The sequence below is a fragment of the Rhea americana genome, unplaced genomic scaffold (genome assembly GCF_003343005.1).
Source record: "Rhea americana isolate MKP2758 unplaced genomic scaffold, rheAme1 scaffold_6, whole genome shotgun sequence".
NCBI lineage: Eukaryota > Metazoa > Chordata > Aves > Rheiformes > Rheidae > Rhea > Rhea americana.
The window spans coordinates 5303539-5313278 of record NW_028186756.1 but is presented as its reverse complement, the minus strand read 5'-3'; the positions used below and the strand labels follow the sequence as shown (position 1 = coordinate 5313278).

At 53.2% G+C, this 9740-nt stretch overlaps 1 long non-coding RNA gene across 1 annotated transcript; it reads left to right on the top strand.

Moving 5' to 3' along the window:
• Window positions 1–2884: 2884 nt before the first annotated feature.
• Window positions 2885–7412, top strand: LOC146587379 (uncharacterized). Its single transcript, XR_014897643.1, has 3 exons — window positions 2885–3293; window positions 3877–4023; window positions 6677–7412. It is a non-coding gene; the product is annotated as an uncharacterized LOC146587379 (long non-coding RNA).
• Window positions 7413–9740: the final 2328 nt, after the last annotated feature.

Sequence of the window (9740 nt, the reverse complement as noted above, 5' to 3'; positions counted from 1 at the left end):
GCTTACTCATGCTGCGGGCTGCCGGCCGCGGGGCCCGCCGCGGGGCGCCGCTCACCGAGGCCTTGCGGCTGCCCCCGCTGCCGGAGGCTCTCAGAGGTGCTCCGCAGAAGCGGCCCCGCCAAACGCGAGGGCAGGGTCCGGAGAGGGGCGCGAAGCCTCCCGGCAGAGCCCCTCTCGGGCGGGCGCCTGGGCGCAGCCCCCGGGCTGGAGCGGGCCTGCGGGGCCTCCGGGAGCAACCCCAGAGCGCCCAGGGCCTCCAGGAAGGGGCTCTGCAGCGAGGCGTCCGGGCCGGGACTTAACCCTTCTGTGCGAGGTTTTGGGTACAGACATGGAAGCGCCATAGAAATGTTGGCTGGAAGCAACCTCCGGAGGTTTCCAGACCAAACGCCCCTCAGAGCAGGGCCCGCTGCCACCAGGTCACAGCAGCCGTGGCTTTGCCCGGTGGAGAGCTGAAACGCCTCCGCAGACGGGGCTCTGCCCCCTCGCCAGGGACCTGCTGCAGTGCAGCACCACCTCCTCGAGAAGGAGATTTGCCGGTGTGCAGCCGGCCCTCCTGCACCGTTTCTTTGGCGATCACGCCTGGTTGTGTTGCCTGTGACTCCCAAGATGAGTTTGGCTCTGCCGTCTTGGCCACTGTGCTTCAAGCACACGTAGGCTGCGTTAGATCCTCCACCCTAAGCCACGTGTGTTGTCCCTTCTCTGCCCCATGTGCCAGGCGCTGGACCCTCTCCTCTGCACCTCCATTGAACAGGGAAGGAGAGGCAGAAGTTGCTAATAATATGGCCAGTATCTCCTTTGCTGATACAGGTAGTTTCACTAGAGAAAGGAGTATGAAGATGCAGGCTGTATTTAGGAGGAATTCCTGAAGTCTTAGCAGGGAAGGGAAGCCGGGAGCACCATCCGGCTGCAGCCGCCGGCGGAGCGGAGGCCGGGACCTGCTCACCGCCCGCGTTGTCGGAGTCGCGGTCCTCTTTAAAAGYGTCAGGGCTGGCGGGTGTGGGGGGATCAGGGGGTGGGCGCTCTGCCGCTGAGTTTCGCTGCGGCCAAGCAGGAGACCGCGGGCTGGGCGGCTCGCAGCGCCTCGCCTGGCGCAAGCCTTCCTGCGGGGAGGGCCTCGGAAAGCCGTGCCGAAGGGCCTCCGGGAGGCCCGCGCCGCTGCAGCTCTTCCCTCCGCCGCTAACGGGAGCAGCGAGGATCCCGGAGCGCCGAGGAGCTGCTGCGCGGAGCGGGCGGCTCAGCTGCCGCGTGAGGCCATCTGCGCGTTCGCGGCGCTGCCTCTCCTCCAGTTCATACAAAGCAAATCGCAGGATCGCGGGGCTACATTTTCTCCCATCCCAGGCTGCTTCCCCAACAACCTCTCCACGAGCTGTTTTATTTGCATTTCAATAGCTCTCCAAGCCGCTGGTGACTGCTGGGGGAGGAGGAGGGTGAAGGGCTATTATTAGGGTTGGAGCTGCTGTAGGAAGCCTGGAGGCGTGCGAGCGCCCGCAGCAGCTGATGCAACCCGTGACACGGCGGACTGGGCGCCTTCCGGACGAGCCCGGGCTCGGCACCGCTGCTCCCGGGGAGCCCATGCACAATTACGACAAAGTGCATGAGTTTAGCGTTTAATTGGCAGGAGCGGCAGGTAATGCAGCACCGCCCGACCGCCACCCGGCCTGGTCTGAGCCGGGGCCAAGCCTCAGGCGGCAGCTGAGCCCGGGTGCTCCCCGGGGTGGCAGCCGCGGGGAGCCGGGAAGCGCCGTGCTGCAGCGCCGCTGGGGCGCCCGGCGCGGTCTGCAGGCTCGGCTCGGCTCGGCTCGGCTCGGCTCGGCTCAGCCCTCCACGGAGCGGGGGCTACAGCCCTCTGCGGAGGGGCTGCGGTAGATACAAGCAGCCGAAGGAACGGCGCTGGGTTTGGAGGGAAACTTTCCGTAGAAAAATATGCCTGCTACCCGTTGTGTTTTAACAGGTATTACGCCTAACTCCTCTCGCTGCYGTCGAAAATCCGCTCCTGGTGCCTGGTGAGCTTTTGCCTCTCTGGGGGGAGAAGGTGCCTAAAGGGAAGGAGAAACGCTGATCAAGGAAGATAGTGTTGGGTCCAACAAAAGCCTGATTTAGAATCCTTTTCTTCCTAGATCTATTCAAATAATTTAGCAGTCCCAGAACATTTAATCCGTTAGATCTCAGAGCTCCTTGCAGGCGCTAATCAATTATCCTTGATAAGTGATGGATATGTAAGAAGCATCAATTTACCTGCTACTGAAGTGCTGCTGCTTTAAAAGCAGAATGAGCTGTCATGTAGCAATGCATAGCCTTGCTACACAGTTATCTGTAATGGAAAATGAAAATACTAGGCCCAGTTTGAAATGAGTGATTTCAGAGGCCAGATCACATTCCATCGGCGTCCACCTCCAGCCCGAGATGCTGTTGCTTTACAGCCCTGTTTCCAAATACCACAGTATCTTTTTAATAGAAATTGGCTAATTTGAGGGTCTTTTTAATTCCCTTATGAAGCCGGAGTGCATCTGGTCAGATTTTCTAAATACTCTGTCTTTTAAAGTCTTGATGCTTGGAGTCAAGTGGTTCCTTTAAAAAAAAAAAGAAGAAGAAGAAAAAAAAAAAGTGCTAGGAGAGGGCAAGGCTACAAATAGCCCTTGGTCTGCAGCGCGCACCGGCCCACAGGTGCTCCTCGCCTCGCCGTCACCGCTGGGGTAAGCTGCCGGCGACGGTCCCCGTGCCGCCAGAGCCGCGAGACCGCGCTGGCCCGGGAGAGGGTCCCTGCGGGGCTCGGCTGGCGGAGGACGCGGCCGTGGGGCCGGGCTCGCCCCGGCGCGGCGCCCGCTCGCCGCCTCCCTTCCGTCCGTTTCGGGAGTGACGGGCTGAGGGGCACCGTCCAATTTTAAGTATGTGATTTCTCTCCTAAATTACATGTCTAGACTCCCGCTGTAATCAATGGCGAGAGGCGGGTTCCTAATTTCAGTGCTCTGAATCGCGCCCTAAAAGATCCCGGGGCTGTATGGGGAGCCCGGGCACGGCAAGAGGCTGCATAAAATTAGTGGGATATTTGCCGCTGCATGCTCAGGCTGGTGCTGCTTCTGCAAATAAATCAGGACCCTCCTCACCTTGCATAAATCAGACGCCTTAGCTGCGCTCTTAAAGGAGAAATGTTAGTAGTACGTGGGTGGAAATTAACTGGAGAGCCCGTTTATTTTTGGCCGGTCTCCTGGGAGCACCTGCCAAGCGCTGCCTCTCATTTCAAGCCTGGCTGTTCCTGCTGAGAAACTCTGATGAAGCTTTGAGTCTGGGTCAAGGTGAGCGCCGGGCTCTTCGTCAGCCGTCCGTGCCGTTTCGGGGGGGAGGAGGGACGAAGCCCCGGCGCGGCCGCGCCGGGGGGAGCGGGGCTGAGCGGGGACCGGGCTGGCGGGCCTGGGTTTGTGCTCTGATTAAGTGCACCTGCTGGTCGCCGAGCATCAGCATGCAGTTTTAGAATGAAAACGCGGAATCATAAATTAAGCAGCGAAAATTAATTCTGGCCGTGTCTGCTCCGGGACGTTAGCCAAGCGCTTCAGACGGGTCTTAGGTGCACCTGTTGGAAACCGGAGTCGCGGGCGCCGTCCAAGGTGCCTACGCGAGCGGTTTCCGGGAGCCGCGGCGCGGCGGGAGCAGGCTGCGGGAGGCTCCCGCGGGCGCCGGGAGCGCGCCGGCTGCGCGGGCGGACGGGGCGCCCCGGGACCTCGCCTTCTCAAAATCGCGGCGGTCCCGAAAGGAAGGGCACTGGGGCATAGGGGTGAACTCGCGTCCTCTGCAAATGCGTTAGAAACTCATGTTTGTTCTCCAGATTCCTGAAAAGCAGAAAAACGTGGGTTTTTTTTTTATTATTTTATTTTCCACTAGGGACAGAAATCGCTGGCTGAGAGGCTGAGGTCTGAACCCAAAGAAAACACGTCTAAAGAAGCAGTGTAACTACTTTGGCCGAGGTTTCTGTTTTCTCACAGACTACTCCAGAAGTCTGCAGAACCGAAAGGGGCTAAGGAGCGTAAGGTGACTTTCRCTGCATCAAGCCACAGCCGTAAAAGCACCTTCCTGCCTCTCCCGGCAGTTAATAACTTTGCTGCACACAACTTAGTTTTTCAAAAAGACCTAATGTGTTTTTTGGCTGCCTGAGGACTGGATGGAGAGGAATGCTCRTAGTTAGTAACAGGGAGAATTATGTTTAAGGAGGAGGGAAGGAAAAAGGAAAAAAAAAGCGTGCCTGAAACAAAAAAATAACTTGCTTTCACCAAAATCTTTGTTGCTGCTGAGGTTGTGCAGTGTTACTTGCAGCAATAAAACGGTGCATAATGAGGCCTTATTCAGGCTGAGAAGCGTGGCAGTTTGAGGAGTTGCTCGCGTCAGGCAGCCACGGCTTGTGTTCTGCCTCGCGCGGGACAGGCGTGATCCGTGCCCGCGGCGAGCGGGTTCGGCTCGGGRTCGGTGCTGCTGGGGGCAAAGGGCTTTTGTTGCCGAAACCCGGGCACTGGCCCTTAGCAGGAAGAGATGGTTGCATCTTCCCCGCTCCTGAATCTAATGGAGACTTTTAACGCAGCTAAATTGTACATGTCCCTTGGGAAGAGCTTTGAGGCCAAAACCACTAAAAAACCCAGACTCTTTCATCTAAATACAATCCTAGCAAGTTACCGTGGTCTCAGTCTAGTATGAACTCTTGCACGATGTTATCCCTCCTCTGTAAACGAGGTTCTGCTTGTTTACCAATCGCTCTACATGTAACGGCAAAGTTCCATGAAATGTAATAGAAATTACATAAAAAAGAGGAAAACTAATGCTTATATAATCCAAAAGAGTTTGGGATTCTTCTTAAATCACTTTTTTAAAATCCGTTGTAAAATCTGTGCCTGRGTGGTGATTTTATATTAAATCTTGTAACGGGCTCAAAACCCTGTGGAAAAGTGAGCGTGTGTCTGGTACCGTGTCTTTGACTCTCGCGGAAGGGTGGCGGGGTTCGAACAGCGAGCGGCRGCCGCTCGGGCAGCCCCAGGCTGATCCCGGTTGGGGCGTCCGAGCTCACCGCGGGCTCCCGACCCGAACCCCGTTAGTAACGCGGGGAGCCAGTGCTTTTAGCGTGGTTCTGCAGGAGTAACCTTCTTCATCAAACCCTGGGAGCATATAATAATGCTATTATATGGGACTTAAAAATAAGGAAATCGTAAAATTCAGGCCGTTTTCCCGCGTCGTCTGTTCSAGTGCGGGCCGGCTGCGGTGCTGCCGGGTGGCGTCGGTGACCGGACCCCCAGCCGCGACACGAGTCCGCGGCCGGGGGCTCACCCGGGTGCCCTGAGCCCGGCCGTCCCGGCGGGGCGGCTCTGCGGGGCGCATCCCCAGGCGCCGCAAAGCTCCAGGGCTGGGGAAACGAGGAGCTGGTGGGTGTTCAAGTGCTCATTTAATGAACGGAAAAAGAGATGACACTATTTTGACATATGCTTGAAGTGATTCTGTTTTACGCTCGTAACGCTTTGAATTTTTTCCGGTTTTAATTTTAACTCTTTTTTTCCCCTTTCCCCGCTACTGTTGCTGTGACTGTAGTGCTTTTATCCCGCCTCCCCYGTGTTTTTTAACGTCTTAGTGACTTTTAAGGGGAATTCAACAGACTTGTTACRCCGAGTGCTGGGCTGCAGAAGAGCAGTGTGTGTGCATTAATACTGCACGCGCACGTGAGATGAGCACGCCCAGCCAGGCAGGAAAGATGGTCAAAGGTTTTATTTCCACTGAGAAATCAGTTAGCGCTGCAGATTTTGGAATATTATCAACATTAAAACAACAGTCTGGACTATGTTTTCCCGACTGTTGTCAAGTGAAACACTTAGGGGTGACTATAAGTGTAAGTGTCTGTTACTCTTTCGTTTTGTTCATTTGATGGCAGAATTGCTGTCTGCTCAGTTAATTAATTTCTCCTGCTGGGCTCCAGTCTTTCGCACAACACCAGGAGGAAAAAAAGAAAAAGACRTCTTAGAGAGTGAGACACTAGCGTGAACCCACGAAAGTTGTCAGAAGGACCCAGGGGAGGCAAGAGGTTCTGAAAGTTGATTTTATTGTTTAAAAACTGGCCTTCGTATAGACTGCGAGTGTGTGTAGTGCWGCAGAGTCCATGTTGCATTGCACAGAAGATAAATAGGAAGGAGCTTGGTTGGACAGCTTGGAAATCAATTATGAAATTCTCAYAGAATTCAGCGTAGGCAAGTTCCTCGGTGACTGGGAAGCTGTTTCTACCCCGTTCAAAGCTGTCAGGCTTTTTTATCRTTGGGGTGAAGTGTGTTGCTATCTCCTGCAGCTCCGCTGTGGGAACGTAGCCTGTTCCTTGGACTCGGTTAATGTTTCTACCATGGCCGGGCTGTGAGGTGTTCCTTCGGGAATAACACTGATGATAATTAGGTTTTCACTCCCCAGTCTTGAGCCAACTGAGGAAGTGTAAATATTGTTACTGCTGTTCTGCAGGTGAGGGGATGACGGGTGGGAAGAAACGTAATTTGGCCTTGTGGCAGCTCCATGAGCTGGCCAGCCTGCACTGATGGGGCGATGTGGGAGAGGCTGCAGAAAGCACCCACGCGTTATCGCTGCTCTGAGAGCATGGTGGACTCCGGAGTGCCACCTGATAACCTGCCTGCCGAGTGACACGGGCTTTCGTTCATGTATCTTCCAGCTGTTGCATTGCTGGTGGCACAAGGAGATGTGGTCTGTGCTGAACAGGACACGTGGCCCGTGCGCGTTGAGCCCTGGCTCGCTGGACTCCCGCGTTGCTGTTGCCAGGTGTCTGAACCAGCGTTCGCTACAGCACTTCCCTTCCTCGCATCTCCGTGCGGCCTGGGACAGTGCTCGGCCCCTTGCTCCTGGCTGCAGAAAGACTATAAAATGGTACGTCTCATCTGGCATGTTTTTGTGTGTTGTGACTCCTAAGGAAAGCTCGGTGCTGTGAGCCTACTGCCTTCCAGATGCAACGTCTACCATGCCTACTTCTCCCAGGGGAGCCAGCGCTGTCCCTGGTGGGAGTGTTTGCTGCATCAAAGCCCTGGCTGGTACTGCAAGCGGATGATTTCTCTGGTATATTTACACTTGGAAGGGAAGGGTTTTTTTCCCCTTGTAAATATCACGGCACTTCTGTTGCTTCTGTGCTGGCCCATCTGTGCACTGCTTTCACTTGCACTGACTCATGTTCACAGAGTCGTAAGAACTGTTTCGAAGTGTTTTAATCTCTGCATTAGAGTGGGCCCATTTTGCTTTCCAAATTAATTCCTAGGCAGTTGAGGGCTGAGCCTTCTTGTTTCTTAATTACAACTCTGGACTATTGGATTGGTATTTATTAAAATAAAGTAGCTTGTGGCTTTCCCTTCAAGTTTGTCGGGACTTCCATTCCCTGCTTCTGGAGTTCATTCTGCTATGTAGTGACACACAGGTTTGTGCGTGACTCCAAGTCACTTGGTGGGTACCCGGCTACCCACTCCAAAACGCTGTAACCAAAATCTTTAGTCTGCCATAAGGTTGCAAGGTCAAATACTCCAATAAAAAAGGAAATGTTAGGTTAAGATTGCTCATCCATTCAGACCCTGTGTGTTGTGCTGTGCTCTTTGTAGTGTGCAATCATATACTCATTTTCTCCACCTTGGCCTCATTGAGGAGCCAGAATAGACAGCAGCTATTTACTGAACAGCTCTTGAATATTTTGCCGTGTCGTTATTGTTCTGTGCCTGCCCAGGGTCAGCCTCACAGCCTGCAATTCAAACCTCGCTCTGGAGGCAGAATTTGATCACAGGCTTTTCCTGTGGCTGCTTCCCCCGTGGCCCCTGAGATGGTGTGTCTGTATCCTCGCTTTCCCCGGGGGGAGCAAGGCCCCACTGGTCTTCCCCRGGTCCGCAGCAGGACGTTCGATGCCGCAGTTCAAAGCTCAGCTGTCAGTGACTTCGGTACTTAGCAGCTGCTCACATGAGACTCTTGCATACGAGGGGGGATGTTCAGAAGAAGGGAATGTGCATTAGTGAAAGTCTTGGGCTAAGTGGCCCATACATCATAGAGAATGCCAGGAAGGGACAGATAAAGTGCAGGATTCATGTGCCTTAATGAAGAGACTTTTCTTTCTCTTTATATTCTCTCTGCCAGAGTGTTGCTATTACCATCTCGCTGCCCCAGTCTCCTCCATGCCTTGCCCTCCTTACATGAAAGTTCAGCCAGCTTTCTCTCTTGCTTTATTCGAGAGAGAGATGTGCTGAGAGCTCAGCTTCAATCACTTCTCGTTCTCCTCTGGCTGGGTGGTACGGAGGCCCAGCTCCTGGAGGGAGCATTTACAGCGAAAGTCCTACCAAACCCTGAAGCCATAGGAGCATCCGTGGACACTCACAGGTGACACGAGTTGTCCCAGCAGAGTGCCTGGCACTGCAGGCTCAGAGCTTGGCTTTACCTTACAAAAGGTACTTTTACTTTACAAAGTGGCTTTACCTTTTGGTTTCTGCTGCCTATGTGTCACCAGCAGACATGTATGTAAAAAAAAAAAAAAAAAAAAAAAAGAGAGAGAGAGAGAGAGTCCGAAGATTAAAATAGACAAGTTCAGGTAGTATTTTCCCCTTGAGAATGTGGAAGGATGTTTATCTGACAGAGGTGGGGTCCTCCCAGTGTGTCAAGGTACTGTCTTAAAAAGTGTGGAGATGTGAGAGCATCTTGATAAGTGACAGGAAGGATCCTTCTAACAGGGGCAAGGGAGATTCTTTTTTCTTAAGCATATTCCTGGGAAAGACTTGAGCCTTTTGAGCTGAAATGAACATGTTTAGCCTGARGCCAAACCCAGCTGGAGAAACTTTCAGCCCAAACAATTAATTATAGAAGAAGTTATGAGCAACCAAACCCAGGGTTATACGATAGTCAACTGTAATTATAGTGGTGTTTTCAGCTCTGCCCATAACATAGGCACGTGTCAATGCAAATTCTTGAGTCACTCTCAGGTACAGGCTTCTCTGGGGGCTGTTTATAAGCCCCAGCTTACTGATTTGATGGGAGCAAGCATTTTGCGTCAGAAACGACCTGCTTTTTGCAAGACTGTTTAATCGGTGGCTTCAGAGCTGTGCATTGCCTGTGTTCACTGTTCACCCAGGGTCAGGTTGAGCTGGGCTGCTGCGTTTCTGTTGCAGGTGGGAGGAAGGCTGCAGTGAGGAGGGAGCCTCCAGTGGCAGAGAACAGCTCAGGCAGGAGGAAGCTGGGACAGCAGAGATTAGTGGGGTTGCATCCCGCTGGTAATACCACCATCTAAGCAAGCCTTTCCTCCYGTAGGTAACTTTCTGATGAAGCAGGTTGTCTCTTTTAAAAGCATTTCCTTGCTTAACAGAGAGAGCACACCAAGGCTGGAAGTATGTCCCGAATGAACAGTTCCTGATGGAGCTCTTCATGTCACATGCACTCGCAGGAGGGCATTTTAAAGCGTGCACAYGGGGGAATTTTTTTGCTTGCACTGGCTGCTAAATTGAGTTGTGTGTGAATTCTCTCAGCAGTAGAGGTACTGCTGACAAACAGTCGTTTTTGGTGATGAAAAGAGTGCAGGTGAGAGGAAATTTTGTGGGAGGAGATCCTGCTCTGAATTTCTTGTGGAAACCGTAATTATGTGATTCAGCGTGGAGAGGTATGAGGATTTCCAATGTGAGCTATATTTAAAAAAAAAAAAAAAAAAAAAAGCTTAGAGAAGCAGCTTATGGACGAGGCTGCTCGTTCAGACCTTATCTACTCGT